The sequence below is a fragment of the Chiloscyllium plagiosum genome, unplaced genomic scaffold (assembly GCF_037043375.1).
Source record: "Chiloscyllium plagiosum isolate Xiang-an unplaced genomic scaffold, Cpla_swu_hap1 HiC_scaffold_27, whole genome shotgun sequence".
NCBI lineage: Eukaryota > Metazoa > Chordata > Chondrichthyes > Orectolobiformes > Hemiscylliidae > Chiloscyllium > Chiloscyllium plagiosum.
In genome coordinates this window covers 81859607-81877367 of record NW_028270165.1, presented here as the reverse complement: position 1 = coordinate 81877367, position 17761 = coordinate 81859607, and the positions used below count along the sequence as shown (strand labels likewise).

The window sequence follows — 17761 nt, the reverse complement described above, 5'->3', positions numbered from 1 at the left end:
CGCGGTGGGGGTTTCTGCTGCCAGCCTCGCCTGCCCACTGTCTTGGCCCAACCCCTTTGTCTCGCTCCATCTCCCAAACCTTCGGCCTGCCTCTGCCTGCCGATCCATTGATGACATCTCAACGCAGACCCTCCCTCTAGCTAACTCTTCATCCTGTGAGAAGAGACGGGGGAAAATCTGTTCACTTGTAGCAACTAGATTGAATCCAGCAGGGGATGGGGGGGGGGGGGGGGGCAGGGGGGGAGGGGGGGAGGGGGGGGGGGCGGAGGGAAATTTGTTCAGTTGTAGCAACTGGACTGAATCCGGGGGTGGGGGTGGGGGTGGGGGGGGGAAGAAGAAGAGATCTGTTCACTTGTCGCAACTGGATTGAATTCAGGAAGGGACCAAACTCTGGTATGTCTCTTAACTACCTGGGTGAGGAGAGACGGAAGAATACCGTCTGAGGGGTGACCTTGTAGACTTACATAAGATTAATTTATAAGACTAATCCGCAATCTAGTTTTGATCAATATGCCGTATCAGTTGTATGACACTGTGATCTTTTTGCTTTAAAATCTGTGCCTGATGATCCTGCTCCGCAGCTACCTGATGAAGGAGCAGCGCTTCAAAAGCTAGTGCTTCCAAATAAACCTGTTGGACTTTAACCTGGTGTTGTGTGATTTTTAACTTTATCCACGCCAGTCCAACACCAGCTCCTCCACATCTTTTTTAGTGAACCCAGCCCAGACTTCCTGGTGCTGCCAGTAAACGTTACAATGGCATGATGCAGTGCCTGCGCTCTTGAAAAATTTACCATTTCTAACGATACCAGCTACTCATTCACTGCTCCTTCTGATACACGACATTGGAAACTTAGTGCAGGAGGCTGAGAGTAATGAGCAGCTTTATAACAAAAACCTCTTGGAGCTCAAAGCTTTCAATGAGAACCTGAACCCAGCTGTAAGTTCAGGTGACCTCTATTCTGACCCAACTTTGTTACAGCTTCAGATCCCCCCCAAGAAAATCGCGTACAAAAAGTACTTATTTTAAAAAAAACAGCTCAAGGTCAAAGCACACACACTCCACTACGTACTCACCGCACCTTTCTTTAATATTGCTCACCACTGAGTTGTCCCTTTGTAATTGGATCCTTAGTACAGCCTCAACCTATAGGAAGTATTTCCTCACACAGCAATTTCAACCCATATCCTGTATCCAAGTAAGTTTCTCCCTGCTCATTTGCCAGGTTGGGGCAGTGTAGTCAACTACATTACTTTGGGTTGGAGTCACGTGCAGGCCAGATGAGTAAAGGATGCAGCTGGGACAACTGAGTGAATCCATTCCCACAACGGCAGCATCCTTCCCCAAAAATGATGTAAGGGAATCAGATAGGAGTTTCTCTAGGCCCATCCCCCTGAAAATTGTTTCATCGTTAGATTCGGAACTCCAGATTTCTAACCGAATTCTAATTCCGCCATCTGCAGCGGCAGGATTTGAACCTGGGAATCCCCAGAACTTGGTTAATAGTGCAGTCGATAATGACACTCAGCCGTCGATCTTTCAATCACCCTGCGACAGCATGTGAACTTGTTGGTGCCTCTACAGGTGGGAGGAGCGGGTGAAGTCCTTCCTGCACTCAGGGCAACTGAAGGGCGTCTCCCTGGTATGGACCTGCTGGTGCCTCTGCACATTGCCCACCTGAATGAATTCCTTCCCGCACTCAGGGCAGCAGAAGGGCCTCTCCTCTTCGTGGACCCACTTTTGCTTCAGCACGTCAGAGGAATTGCTGAAGGCCTTCCCGCACTTGGGGCAGGTGAATGGCCTCTCCCCCGAGTGGACCCGCCTGTGCCACAGCAGGGAGGAAGAATTACTGAAGGCTTTCCGACATACAGGGCAGCTGAAGGGCCTCTCCCCTGTTTGGACCCGCCAGCGGGTCAGCAAGTGGGAGGTATTGTTAAAGGCCTTCCCACACTCGGGGCAGCTGAAGGGCCTCTCCCCCAGGGTGGTCCAGCTGGTGTCTCAGCAGGTCGGAGTAATGGCTGAAGGCTTTCCTGCACTCACTGCAGGGGAACGGCCTCTCCCCTGTGTGACTGCGCCGATGCGTCTCCAGGGCAAGATGGGAAACGGAAACCTTTCGCACAGTCACCACACTTCCATCGTTTCTCCAATGGGCAGGATTCCTCGGGATTCTCCATAGCCAAAGCTCCTACCGCACACAAACATGTGTGGAGCCTCTCCCCACCGTGAATTCCTCTATCTAGGCCGTTTGACTGTTTCAGACTCCATACAATGTGCTGCAACAGTAGGGTCTCATCCAGTCCTAGTGATGCTGAAAACATACTCCACAGGAACCAAGAAGCTTTGCACCTCACAAAATCACAGTCAAAAATCATTGCAATCCTAATGGATTGAATGAATGTCAGACTTTGATGTCAAAGTGAGGACTGCAGACACTGGAGAGTCAAAACGTGTGGCTCTGGAAAAGCACAGCAGGTTAGGCAACATCCGAGCAGCAGGGAAGTCAACGCTTCAGGCATAAGCCCTTCACTGCTGATTTTGAATATTGCATCTTCAGCTCTTCAGATGCTCTGTAAAGAGAGATTACAAAAGTCATCACTGTCAGTCCAGGGTAGAAATTCAGATTTGTTATTCTACAAAAATCTCTCTCTCTCTCTCTCTTCCCCCCTGCTGTTCTCACTCCACTCTAACTAATTCTCCTGAGGGTACTGATCCAGGATCTTACAGAAAAGCAAAAACATCAAGACAGACATCTCTCTGAATTTTGGATAATTCCACCTGAAAGTTAATATCTTCCACAACATTGGGATACTGCTGAGAGTGAGCAGGTCTGATTTTGGGAAGCAAAAAATGAGTTTGTCAAAATCCCTTCCCTTCAGAGAACCCCAATGAGTTCTCGCTGGCCCTCCGAAGGGTAACCCACTCACACCCATTCTCCTCCCTGCAGTTGCTCTATATTTACCTCTGACTCAAGCACCTAACCTGCACATCTCTGGGCACTATAGCTAATTTAGCATAGCCAAACCACCCTAACTTGGACAAAGTTAAAAATCACACAACACCAGGTTAGAGTCCAATAGGATTTTTTGGAAGGACTAGCATTTGGAGCACTGCTCCTTCATCAGGTGGTTGTAGAGAATAAGATCATAAGACAGAATTTATGGAAAATCATTACAGTGACCTGCCACTGAAATGATATATTGAACAAACCTGAATTGTTAAGTCTTTCAACTTTTAGAATGGGTTGCAGGTATCATTACTATGTAAATCCCATAACTTCTTGTGTGTCACCTTCTCAAGAGCACTTAAGGTTTTATAGCAAAAGGTGACATCTCAGCTCAGACAATGTATTTAAGGTGTGAGGTCAGAATCGGCCTGTATCTCAATCTTGAATCAGACTGATTCTATTTTAAAAGTGGAATTTACGAAATAGTACATGGATCAAATGCCTGCAGACTGTACATTTTTATTGCGCAAAATAAAATGGATCTGCAAATACCATTCTGCAAGTACAAATTCTCCCCCATGGACTTATACATGTGAATGTGCATGATAGAGAAAAAAGGTCTATTTCTGTGCTGTATATTTCTATGTCTGTTTGATAACAGATGCCTTATTTCTGTTGGTGTCAATATTGTAAATCACAGCTGGGTACTAATAGTTAGATATAAGGGAGACAGAATTCCTTAAGTCGGGCACCAGAAGAATCCTGAGAGAGCCCTATTACTGGTTTACTTTCTCATGAACAAAGCATTAAGCATGATCACCTATTAATTTGTAATGTTGTTTCATTTTTCTTGTTTTATTCCCTGCTATGACTACACTCTGTGTCTGGATGGTTGACAGGCTGGGAGATTGTGGGTTGGGTCTTGTTTTACTGTTCCAAAAGGTGTAAAAGGGGGGTCAAAGCTTGAGCAGAAATCTAGCAAAGCTGAGAACAGATAGACATCCAGATGCCTTTAAATGTTGTAATTGTACCAGTCTCCACACTTCCTCTGCCAGTTCGTTCCATATATGCAACACCCTCTGAGTGAAAAGGTTGCCCCTCAGGTCCCTTTTAAATCATTGTCCTCTTACCTCAAACGTATGCCTTCTAGTTTTGGGCTTCTCTACCCTGGGGAAAACACCTTGGATATTCACCTTATTCATGCCCCTGACAAACATCTGTAAGATCACCCCTCAGCCTCCGATGCTCCAGAGAAAATATCCCTGGCCTATTCAGCCTCTCCCAGTAGTTCAAACTCTCCAAATCTAGCAAAAGCCTTGTAAATCTTTTCTGACGCCATTCAAAGTTTCACAACATCTTTCCTGTAGCAGGGAGACCAGAAGAGAACGCAGTATTCCAAAAGTGGCCTACCCAATGTCCTGTACAGCTGCAAAATGCGTTGGGTGGCAGGTGGGACTGGACAGGGGATGCTGTGGAATGTGGGGGTCAATGGACAGAGAGCGCTGGGGGTTGTTGGGGAAACAGACAGGGGGCACTGAGGTGACGGGAAAATGACAGGTGGTGCTATAGGTCACGTGGATGAATGGACGGGGCACTGTGGGTGGCGGGGCAGAAAGGACAGGGGATGCTATTTGTGGCGGAGCAGAATAGATAGGAGGCGCTGTAGGTGGTGTGAGGGGCAATGGACCGGGAGAGCTTTGGGTGCCGTGGGCGATTGACGGGGGGAACTAGACAGAAGGTGCTTTGGGTGGCATAGGGAATGGATGGGGGGGCTCTAGGTGGCAAGGGGAATGGACGGGGCTGCAGTGGGTGCCAGAGGGAATGGCCGGCAACGCTGTGTGTGGCGTTGGGGAATGGACAGGGGATGCTGTGTGTGGCGGGGGGAAAGAGACAGGGGGCACTGCGGGTGACAGTCTTCAATGGACAGGTGGTGCTGTCACAGAGTGGCAGGGATGTGGATTAAGGGACTTAAAGGGCAAGCTTTTCATGCAGACGGTTGTGTAGGTGTAGAACAAGCTGCCAGGGGAAGTTGTGGAGTTGGGTACAATTACAACATTTAAAAGGTGCCTGGATGAATAAATTGGGTTGAGAAGGATCTGGGCCAAATACTGGAAATTCGGATTGGGTCAGATCTTGGACAATTGGTCAGCGTGGATGTGTTGAACTGAAGGGTCTGTTTCCATGCAGTGTCACTCTATAAATTGATTATTTTTATGATCAAAACCAGACCTTTTTTTACTGAAAATCGTCCTGCTGGATTTTTTTTTAGTGCACCAAGTTTCAGGAGATTTGTGGTGGGTAAAAGTGGTGCAAGTCCCCAATCCTGGAAATTCTGGAAAATATAAAGGGGTTATTAAAAATACTTTAACTTTGGGAATACTAGGTCTTGTGGAAATAGTCTATTTGTCAAATATTTTCTTCTGTCCATCTTCTACAAGGCACAAGTCAGCAATGTAATGGAATACTCTCCCATCAGCTTGGATGGCTGCAGCTTCAACAGTTTTCAAGCAAAGACTTGATACCATCCAGGACAAAATAACCTGCTCGATTGGCGCGATGTCCACATACATTCACTTCCTCTGCTCCACTGTTCAGAAGCAGTAGTGTGTATTATCTATAAGATGCACTGCAGAAATTCACCAAAGATCCTTAGAAAATAGCTTCCAAACCCAGACCCTCCCTCTAGCTAACTCTTCATCCTGCGAGAAGAGAAGGGGGAAAATCTGTTCACTTGTAGCAACTGGATTGAATCCAGCGGGGGATGGGGGGGGCGGGGGCGGAGGGAAATTTGTTCAGTTGTAGCAACTGGACTGAATCCGGGGGTGGGGGTGGGGGTGGGGGGGGGGAAGAAGAAGAGATCTGTTCACTTGTCGCAACTGGATTGAATTCAGGAAGGGACCAAACTCTGGTATGTCTCTTAATTACCTGGGTGAGGGGAGACGGAAGAATAGCGTCTGAGGGGTGACCTTGTAGACTTACATAAGATTAATTTATAAGACTAATCCGCAATCTAGTTTTGATCAATATGCCGTATCAGTTGCATGACACTGTGATAATTTGCTATAAAATCTGTGCCTGATGATCCTGCTCCGCAGCTACCTGATGAAGGAGCAGCGCTTCAAAAGCTAGTGCTTCCAAATAAACCTGTTGGACTTTAACCTGGTGTTGTGTGATTTTTAACTTTATCCACGCCAGTCCAACACCAGCTCCTCCACATCTTTTTTAGTGAACCCAGCCCAGACTTCCTGGTGCTGCCAGTAAACGTTACAATGGTATGATGCAGTGCCTGCGCTCTTGAAAAATTTACCATTTCTAACGATACTAGCTACTCATTCACTGCTCCTTCTGATACACGACATTGGAAACTTAGTGCAGGAGGCTGAAAGAAATGAGCAGCTTTAAAACAAAAACCTCTTGGAGCTCAAAGCTTTCAATGAGAACCTGAACCCAGCTGTAAGTTCAGGTGACCTCTATTGTGACCCAACTTTGTTACAGCTTCAGATCCCCCCCAGGAAAATCGCGTACAAAAAGTACTTATTTTAAAAAAAACAGCTCAAGGTCAAAGCACACACACTCCACTACGTACTCACCGCACCTTTCTTTAATATTGCTCACCACTGAGTTGTCCCTTTGTAATTGGATCCTTAGTACAGCCTGAACCTTTCGGAAGTATTTCCTCACACAGCATTTCAACCCATATCCTGTATCCAAGTAAGTTTCTCCCTGCTCATTTGCCAGGTTGGGGCAGTGTAGTCAACTACATTACTTTGGGTTGGAGTCACGAGTAGGCCAGATGAGTAAAGGATGCAGCTGGGACAACTGAGTGAATCCATTCCCACAACGGCAGCATCCTTCCCCAAAAATGATGTAAGGGAATCAGATAGGAGTTTCTCTAGGCCCATCCCCCTGAAAATTGTTTCATCGTTAGATTCGGAACTCCAGATTTCTAACCGAATTCTAATTCCGCCAACTGCAGCGGCAGGATTTGAACCTGGGAATCCCCGGAACTTGGTTAATGACACTCAGCCGTCGCTCCTTCAATCACCCTGCGACAGCATGTGAACTCGCTGGTGCCTCCGCAGGTGGGAGGAACGGGTGAAGCCCTTCCTGCACTCAGGACAACTGAAGGGCGTCTCCCTGGTATGGACCTGCTGGTGCCTCTGCACGTTGCCTACCTGAATGAATTCCTTCCCGCACTCAGGGCAGCAGCAGGGCCTCTCCTCCTCGTGGACCCACTTTTGCTTCAGCTCGTCAGAGGAATTGCTGAAGGCCTTCCCGCACTTAGGGCAGGTGAATGGCCTCTCCCCCGAGTGGACCCGCCTGTGCCACAGCAGGGAGGAAGAATTACTGAAGGCTTTCCGACATACAGGGCAGCTGAAGGGCCTCTCCCCTGTTTGGACCCGCCAGCGGGTCAGCAAGTGGGAGGTATTGTTAAAGGCCTTCCCACACTCGGGGCAGCTGAAGGGCCTCTCCCCCAGGGTGGTCCAGCTGGTGTCTCAGCAGGTCGGAGTAATGGCTGAAGGCTTTCCTGCACTCACTGCAGGGGAACGGCCTCTCCCCTGTGTGACTGCGCCGATGCGTCTCCAGGGCAAGATGGGAAACGGAAACCTTTCGCACAGTCACCACACTTCCATTGTTTCTCCAATGGGCAGGATTCCTCGGGATTCTCCATAGCCAAAGCTCCTACCGCACACAAACATGTGTGGAGCCTCTCCCCACCGTGAATTCCTCTATCTAGGCCGTTTGACTGTTTCAGACTCCACACAATGTGCTGCAACAGTAGGGTCTCATCCAGTCCGAGTGATGCTGAAAACATACTCCACAGGAACCAAAACGTTTTGCTCCTCACAAAATTACAGTCAAAAATCATTGCAGTCCTGATGGATTGAATGAATGTCAGACTTTGATGTCAAAGTGAGGACTGCAGACACTGGAGAGTCAAAACGTGTGGCTCTGGAAAAGCACAGCAGGTCAGGCAACATCCGAGCAGCAGGGCAGTCAACGCTTCAGGCATAAGCCCTTCACTGCTGATTTTGAATATTGCATCTTCAGCTCTTCAGATGCTCTGTAAAGAGAGATTACAAAAGTCATCACTGTCAGTCCAGGGTAGAAATTCAGATTTGTTATTCTACAAAAATCTCTCTCTCTCTCTCTCTCTCTTTCTCTTCCCCCCTGCTGTTCTCACTCCTCTCTAACTAATTCTCCTGAGGGTACTGATCCAGGATCTTACAGAAAAGCAAAAACATCAAGACGGACATCTCTCTGAATTTTGGATAACTCCACCTGAAAGTTAATATCTTCCACAACATTGGGATACTGCTGAGAGTGAGCAGGTCTGATTTTGGGAAGCAAAAAAATGAGTTTGTCAAAATCCCTTCCCTTCAGAGAACCCCCATGAGTTCTCACTGGCCCTGCGAAGGGTAACCCACTCACACCCATTCTCCTCCCCACAGTTGCTCTATATTTACCCCTGACTCAAGCACCTAACCTGCACATCTCTGGGCACTATAGCTAATTTAGCATAGCCAATCCACCCTAACTTGGACAAAGTTAAAAATCACACAACACCAGGTTAGAGTCCGATAGGATTTTTTGGGAGGACTAGCATTTGGAGCGCTGCTCCTTCATCAGGTGGTTGTGGAGAATAAGATCATAAGACAGAATTTATGGAAAATCATTACAGTGACCTGCCACTGAAATGATATATTGAACAAACCTGAATTGTTAAGTCTTTCAACTTTTAGAATGGGTTGCAGGTATCATTACTATGTAAATCCCATAACTTCTTGTGTGTCACCTTCTCAAGAGCACTTAAGGTTTTATAGCAAAAGGTGACATCTCAGCTCAGACAATGTATTTAAGGTGTGAGGTCAGAATCGGCCTGTATCTCAATCTTGAGTCAGACTGATTCTATTTTCAAAGTGGAATTTACGAAATAGTACATGGATCAACTGCCTGCAGGCTGTACATTTTTTTTGAGCAAAATAGAATGGATCTGCAAATACCATTCTGCAAGTACAAATTCTCCCCCATGGACTTATACATGTGAATGTGCATGATAGAGAAAAAAGGTCTATTTCTGTGCTGTATATTTCTATGTCTGTTTGATAACAGATGCCTTATTTCTGTTGGTGTCAATATTGTAAATCACAGCTGGGTACTAATAGTTAGATGTAAGGGAGACAGAATTCCTTAAGTCGGGCACCAGAAGAATCCTGAGAGAGCCCTATTTCTGGTTTACTTCCTCATGAACAAAGCATTAAGCATGATCACCAATTAATGTGTAATTTTGTTTCATTTTTCTTGTTTTATTCCCTGCTATGACTACACTCTGTGTCTGGATGGTTGACAGGCTGGGAGATTGTGGGTTGGGTCTTGTTTTACTGTTCCAAAAGGTGTAAAAGGGGGGGTCAAAGCTTGAGCAGAAATCTAGCAAAGCTGAGAACGGATAGACATCCAGATGCCTTTAAATGTTGTAATTGTACCAGTCTCCACACTTCCTCTGCCAGTTCGTTCCATACATGCAACACCCTCTGAGTGAAAAGGTTGCCCCTCAGGTCCCTTTTAAATCATTGTCCTCTTACCTCAAACGTATGCCTTTTAGTTTTGGGCTTCTCTACCCTGGGGAAAACACCTTGGATATTCACCTTATTCATGCCCCTGACAAACATCTGTAAGATCACCCCTCAGCCTCCGATGCTCCAGGGAAAATATCCCTGGCCTATTCAGCCTCTCCCAGTAGTTCAAACTCTCCAAATCTAGCAAAAGCCTTGTAAATCTTTTCTGACGCCATTCAAAGTTTCACAACATCTTTCCTGTAGCAGGGAGACCAGAACAGAATGCAGTATTCCAAAAGTGGCCTACCCAATGTCCTGTACAGCTGCAATATGACCTCCCAACTCCTATACTCAATGCTCTGACCAATAAAGGAAAGCACATGAAATGCCCTCTTCACTATCCTGTCTGCCTGAGACTCCACTTTCAAGGAAATATGAACCTGCACTCTACGGTTTCTTTGTTCTACAACACTCCCCTTAACTGTGTCTGTCCTGCCTGGATTGACTAATTTCTCCAAATTAAACTCCATCTGCCAATCCATGATCCATCGATCAATTATAATTCATAGGGAACTCTTTTTCCTCTCTTATTCCCTCAAAGCTGAAAATGTCCATCCCACCCACTCTCCCTCCATTCTCACTTCGCGAAATCTAATCCCTGCTGCACCTCATCTTGAAGGGCCTGGTTCATGCTGATTAACAGGCCTACACTCAGGGGCGATCTAATTGAAACATAAAGAATACTGAATGGCCTGGACAGAGTGGATGTTGGGAAAATGTTTCCATTGGGAGGACAGACTAGGACCTGAGGGCACAGCTTTAGAGTAAAGGGAAGACCTTTTAGAATGGAGATAAGAAGAAACTCCTTCAGCCAGAGACCGGTGAATCTATGCAATTCGTTGCCACAGAAGGCTGTGGAGGCCACGTCACTGAGGATATTTAAGACGGGGATAGATAGGTTCTTGAGTATCAAGGGGACTGAGGGTTACGGGGAGAAAGTGGGAGAATGGGGTTGAGGAAACCCCATCAGTCATGGTTGAATGGTATGTGCAGACCTGATGGGCTGAATAGCCTAATTTCTGCTCCTAAGTCTTATGGTCTATTTCTGTCCTGGACACAGAATTGGGAGCAGTTGTCGGCCATTTGGTCTTTGAAGCCTGCACCAGCATTGAACAGATCATAACTGGATATGAATATCCCTACATTTAGTTTAATAGGCTGGGACTTTTTCACTGGAGCACAGGAGAGGTTTTTAAAATCATGAGGGTGATAGAGGAGGTGAACAGCAGGTATCCTTTCCGACAGGTGGGGCTTCAAGATTCATGAGCAAATTATGAAGGTGAGACAAGAAAAATGTTAAAAAGACTTGAGTTGCACCTTTTTTCTTTTAAGAGAGTGATTTGTGTGTGGAATGAATGTCCAGAGGAAGTGGTGGATGCAGGTACAGTTACAATGTTTAAAAGACATTTGGATAGGTACATGAATAGGAAAGGTTCAGAGAGATATGGGGCAAACACAGGCAGGTGGGATTCCTTTAGTTTGAGAACACAGTCAGCATGGTCTATTTGGACTGAAGGATCTGTTTCTATGCTGTATGACTCTGTAACTGTTCTGTACTGGTCTTAAAAGGATTTTCTTGCCTTCCCCGATAAACATCCCTTCTTTCTTGTTCAAAAATCAGATTAACTCAGACTTGAATATATTCAATGACATCCCAACTGCAGGAAGACATCCCCACTTCTGAACTCAATTCCTCTTGGTAATATACCACTTGCCTTGCTGATGGTTTGCTGCACCTGATTGACAACTGGCAGTGACTGGTGTAGAAGGACGCTGAGGCCCTTTTGTAAATCCACACATCATTCCTGATGAAGGGCTCTTGTTCCTCGGATTCTACCTGACCTGCTGTGCTTTTCCAGTGCTACACTTTCCGACTCTGATCTCCAGCATCTGCAGTTCTCACTTTCACCACACCCCAATAGATCACCACTTAAACAATACACCTCCTTTCTACTTTTTTCACAGCAAAGGCTATAACTTCACATTGTGGTACTGTATTTGCCATGTGTTTGCCAATTGTGGCCTTCTCTACAATCGGGGAGACCAAGTGTAAACTTGGGGAACACTTCACAGAGCATCGCAGCTGGGTCCGCAGAGGCCGGCCGGACCTCCCAGTCACCACCCATTTTAATTCCCCTTCCCATTTCCTTTCTGACATGATCAGCTTTGGCCTCCTCCATTGCCACAACAAACAAAACTGCAAAATGGAGGAACAACACCTCAACATTGAGTTCTCCAATTTCAAGTAACCTCCTTTCCCATCCCGATCCCCTCTCCCACCATGCCACCAACCAGATTCCTTCCTCCCATTGACCAACCAGGTGTTCACCTGTCCCCATTTCCCCACCCTGCCCCCAGCACCCACTTGTTCTGCAGCTCCCACGCTCAGTCCTGAAGAAGGTTTACACCCAAAACATCAACTTGTCCACCTCCTGACGCTGCCTGGCTTGCTGTGTTCTTCCAGCATCCTGCCTGTGTATTTTGCCAATTCAGACATTGATCTGGACCAATATTTCCCGAGTCTGCCCCCTCCTTACCTTTCAGTTGCTACAAGTCAACAATTTATAGAATCCCTGCAGGTGTGGAAAGAGGCCATTCAGCCCAACAAGTCCACAGCAACCCTCCAAAGAGCAACCCATCCAGATCCATTGCCTTACTCTATTACTCTCAATTTATCCTGACTAATGCACCTAACCGACACATCCCTGATTAATATGGGCAATTTAGCATGGCCAATTCACCTAATCTCTCCGTCTTTGGATTGTGGGATGACTACGGAGCACTTGGAGGAAACCCACGCCCCTTAATTTAAGAATGAAAAATAAATGGAAAAACGGAGTCGGAAAAGAGAATTATGTGCTCACAGAAGTTGGACAGAGGAAGGAAGTTGCAGTCCGGAATGAAGCACAATCTTCATTGAGAGAAACAGCAGCAACTTCAGAAGTTCATGGTCCAACTTCCGCATTTAAACAATGGGGGCTCTGATTGACGGGAGGACCAGTCATCTTCCGGTCCTCTTGGTTTCCTATTGGTTCATCAAAAGTAAGTCGCGCGCCTTTTCCGCGGACAGCAAGGAACATGCGCAGTGATTTGTTGACACTGATAAACATGCGTAGTGCATTACTGACACCGTAAAGCATGCGCAGTATGCTCCGGAGAGATGCTGCTGTTACTGACAGTTGTGTCCAAATGTCAATAGGAGAAAAAGAGGGTCGATCCACAATTTTTTTCCTTTTGCATTCTGTCTGGCTGCTCAACATTTTTATGCCTTTTCCTCAGGGTAGTGGAAGGGGCGAATCCAGAACTAGAAGCATAGGTTTAGGGTGAGGGGGGGAAGATTTATGAGGGACCGAAGCGGCGACTTTTCACACAGAGGGTGGTGTGTGTTTGGAATGAGCTGCCGGAGGAAGTCGTGGTAGCTGGTACAATTACAACATTCAAAAGGCATCTGGATGGAAGGGTTTAGAGGGATATCGGCCAAATTAGGATATCTGGTCGGCCTGCACTGAAGGTTTTGTTTCCGTGCTTTACAACTCTAATTCACAAGGGGGACCAATTTCACGTGACTAGGTGTAGGCCATTCACCCCTTACAGCCTGTCCTGAGCTATAGCTTAACTGCGCATATTTCACTGCAAGTTTCAGAACGATTTCAGGAGCTCTTTTTAAAAAAATGTACGTGCTTTCAGACTTTAACGATGTTTCTAAATATAACATTTTCGCAATTCTCACTTTTAAAGATTAACCATTTCTCGTCCCTCCGGTCTCCCAGGTAGAGTCATCATATATTTTGTCTCTCTCTCTCTCTCTCACTCTCTTCTTAGAAGGGCTTGATACAGCGACCAAAGAGGGCTCAAGGCACGAGAAAGGACGGGGGGTGGGTTTGTGGGCTGGGGAGAAAAGAGGCAGAATGGACAGGGGAGCAGAGGGTGGGGGTAGAGAAAGATGGTGAGGGGGTGGGACAGAGGATGGCAGGACAGAGAATGTGAGAGGGGCCACAGAGGGAGAATGGGGGAGGCAGAGTGTTGGGAAAGAATGAGAGAGAATAGTGTGGGGTGCAGAGTGTGAGGAGAGAGCGAATGGTTGGGGGTGCAGAGCGTGGGGAGAGAGAGAATGGATGGGGTGCACTGGGTGGGGAGAGAAAGGACAGGGCCAGAAGATGGGGAGATAGAATGGACCGGGTGTTCGGGGTAGAGAGGGATAATGGACAAGAAGCTGGGGATAGAGAGAGAATGGACTTGGAGTGCATTGGGTGGCAGGTGGGACTGGATAGGGGATGTGTGGAATGTGGGGGTCAATGGACAGAGAGCGCTGGGGGTTGTTGCGGAAATAGACAGGGGGCACTGAGGTGACGGGAAATTGACAGGGGTTGCTATAGGTCACGTGGATGAATGGACGGGGCACTGTGGGTGGCAGGGCAGAAAGGACAGGGGATGCTGTTTGTGGCAGAGCAGAATAGATAGGAGGCGCTGTAGGTGGCGTGGGGGGCAATGGACCGGGAGAGCTTTGGTTGCCGTGGGTGATTGACGGGGGGAACTAGACAGAGGGTGCTTTGGGTGGCATAGGGAATGGATGGGGGCGCTGTAGGTGGCATGGGGAATGGACGGGGCTGCAGTGGGTGCCAGAGGGAATGGCCGGCAGCGCTGTGTGTGGTGGGGTGGAAGGGACAGGTGGTGTTGTGGGTGGCGTTGGGGAATAGACAGGGGACGCTGTGTGTGGCGGGGGGGAAGAGACAGGCGGCACTGCGGGTGACAGTCTTGAATAGACAGGTGGTGCTGTCACAGAGTGGCATGGATGTGGATTAAGGGACTTAAAGGGCAAGCTTTTCATGCAGACGGTTGTGTAGGTGTAGAACAAGCTGCCAGGGGAAGTTGTGGAGTTGGGTACAATTACAACATTTAAAAGGTGCCTGGATGAATAAATTGGGTTGAGAAGGATCTGGGCCAAATACTGGAAATTCGGATTGGGTCAGATCTTGGACAATTGGTCAGCGTGGATGTGTTGAACTGAAGGGTCTGTTTCCATGCAGTGTCACTCTATAAATTGATTATTTTTATGATCAAAACCAGACCTTTTTTTTTACTGAAAATCGTCCTGCTGGATTTTTTTTTACTGCACCCAGTTTCAGGAGATTTGTGGTGGGTAAAAGTGGTGCAAGTCCCCAATCCTGGAAATTCTGGAAAATATAAAGAGGTTATTAAAAATACTTTAACTTTGGGAATACTAGGTCTTGTGGAAATAGTCTATTTGTCAAATATTTTCTTCTGTCCATCTTCTACAAGGCACAAGTCAGCAATGTAATGGAATACTCTCCCATCAGCTTGGATGGCTGCAGCTTCAACAGTTTTCAAGCAAAGACTTGATACCATCCAGGACAAAATAACCTGCTCGATTGGCGCGATGTCCACATACATTCACTTCCTCTGCTCCACTGTTCAGAAGCAGTAGTGTGTATTATCTATAAGATGCACTGCAGAAATTCACCAAAGATCCTTAGAAAATAGCTTCCAAACCCAGACCCTCCCTCTAGCTAACTCTTCATCCTGCGAGAAGAGAAGGGGGAAAATCTGTTCACTTGTAGCAACTGGATTGAATCCAGCGGGGGATGGGGGGGCGGGGGCGGAGGGAAATTTGTTCAGTTGTAGCAACTGGACTGAATCCGGGGGTGGGGGTGGGGGTGGGGGGGGGAAGAAGAAGAGATCTGTTCACTTGTCGCAACTGGATTGAATTCAGGAAGGGACCAAACTCTGGTATGTCTCTTAATTACCTGGGTGAGGGGAGACGGAAGAATAGCGTCTGAGGGGTGACCTTGTAGACTTACATAAGATTAATTTATAAGACTAATCCGCAATCTAGTTTTGATCAATATGCCGTATCAGTTGCATGACACTGTGATAATTTGCTATAAAATCTGTGCCTGATGATCCTGCTCCGCAGCTACCTGATGAAGGAGCAGCGCTTCAAAAGCTAGTGCTTCCAAATAAACCTGTTGGACTTTAACCTGGTGTTGTGTGATTTTTAACTTTATCCACGCCAGTCCAACACCAGCTCCTCCACATCTTTTTTAGTGAACCCAGCCCAGACTTCCTGGTGCTGCCAGTAAACGTTACAATGGTATGATGCAGTGCCTGCGCTCTTGAAAAATTTACCATTTCTAACGATACTAGCTACTCATTCACTGCTCCTTCTGATACACGACATTGGAAACTTAGTGCAGGAGGCTGAAAGAAATGAGCAGCTTTAAAACAAAAACCTCTTGGAGCTCAAAGCTTTCAATGAGAACCTGAACCCAGCTGTAAGTTCAGGTGACCTCTATTGTGACCCAACTTTGTTACAGCTTCAGATCCCCCCCAGGAAAATCGCGTACAAAAAGTACTTATTTTAAAAAAAACAGCTCAAGGTCAAAGCACACACACTCCACTACGTACTCACCGCACCTTTCTTTAATATTGCTCACCACTGAGTTGTCCCTTTGTAATTGGATCCTTAGTACAGCCTGAACCTTTCGGAAGTATTTCCTCACACAGCATTTCAACCCATATCCTGTATCCAAGTAAGTTTCTCCCTGCTCATTTGCCAGGTTGGGGCAGTGTAGTCAACTACATTACTTTGGGTTGGAGTCACGAGTAGGCCAGATGAGTAAAGGATGCAGCTGGGACAACTGAGTGAATCCATTCCCACAACGGCAGCATCCTTCCCCAAAAATGATGTAAGGGAATCAGATAGGAGTTTCTCTAGGCCCATCCCCCTGAAAATTGTTTCATCGTTAGATTCGGAACTCCAGATTTCTAACCGAATTCTAATTCCGCCAACTGCAGCGGCAGGATTTGAACCTGGGAATCCCCGGAACTTGGTTAATGACACTCAGCCGTCGCTCCTTCAATCACCCTGCGACAGCATGTGAACTCGCTGGTGCCTCCGCAGGTGGGAGGAACGGGTGAAGCCCTTCCTGCACTCAGGACAACTGAAGGGCGTCTCCCTGGTATGGACCTGCTGGTGCCTCTGCACGTTGCCTACCTGAATGAATTCCTTCCCGCACTCAGGGCAGCAGCAGGGCCTCTCCTCCTCGTGGACCCACTTTTGCTTCAGCTCGTCAGAGGAATTGCTGAAGGCCTTCCCGCACTTAGGGCAGGTGAATGGCCTCTCCCCCGAGTGGACCCGCCTGTGCCACAGCAGGGAGGAAGAATTACTGAAGGCTTTCCGACATACAGGGCAGCTGAAGGGCCTCTCCCCTGTTTGGACCCGCCAGCGGGTCAGCAAGTGGGAGGTATTGTTAAAGGCCTTCCCACACTCGGGGCAGCTGAAGGGCCTCTCCCCCAGGGTGGTCCAGCTGGTGTCTCAGCAGGTCGGAGTAATGGCTGAAGGCTTTCCTGCACTCACTGCAGGGGAACGGCCTCTCCCCTGTGTGACTGCGCCGATGCGTCTCCAGGGCAAGATGGGAAACGGAAACCTTTCGCACAGTCACCACACTTCCATTGTTTCTCCAATGGGCAGGATTCCTCGGGATTCTCCATAGCCAAAGCTCCTACCGCACACAAACATGTGTGGAGCCTCTCCCCACCGTGAATTCCTCTATCTAGGCCGTTTGACTGTTTCAGACTCCACACAATGTGCTGCAACAGTAGGGTCTCATCCAGTCCGAGTGATGCTGAAAACATACTCCACAGGAACCAAAACGTTTTGCTCCTCACAAAATTACAGTCAAAAATCATTGCAGTCCTGATGGATTGAATGAATGTCAGACTTTGATGTCAAAGTGAGGACTGCAGACACTGGAGAGTAAAAACGTGTGGCTCTGGAAAAGCACAGCAGGTCAGGCAACATCCGAGCAGCAGGGCAGTCAACGCTTCAGGCATAAGCCCTTCACTGCTGATTTTGAATATTGCATCTTCAGCTCTTCAGATGCTCTGTAAAGAGAGATTACAAAAGTCATCACTGTCAGTCCAGGGTAGAAATTCAGATTTGTTATTCTACAAAAATCTCTCTCTCTCTCTCTCTCTCTTTCTCTTCCCCCCTGCTGTTCTCACTCCTCTCTAACTAATTCTCCTGAGGGTACTGATCCAGGATCTTACAGAAAAGCAAAAACATCAAGACGGACATCTCTCTGAATTTTGGATAACTCCACCTGAAAGTTAATATCTTCCACAACATTGGGATACTGCTGAGAGTGAGCAGGTCTGATTTTGGGAAGCAAAAAAATGA

At 47.3% G+C, this 17761-nt stretch overlaps 1 long non-coding RNA gene across 1 annotated transcript; it reads right to left on the bottom strand.

Annotated features, from left to right (window-relative positions):
- Positions 1-988: 988 nt before the first annotated feature.
- LOC148144703 (uncharacterized) lies at positions 989-12488 on the bottom strand. Its single transcript, XR_015751762.1, has 3 exons — positions 12426-12488; positions 7120-8009; positions 989-2567 (listed from the first exon to the last, which is right to left on the bottom strand). It is a non-coding gene; the product is annotated as an uncharacterized LOC148144703 (long non-coding RNA).
- Positions 12489-17761: the final 5273 nt, after the last annotated feature.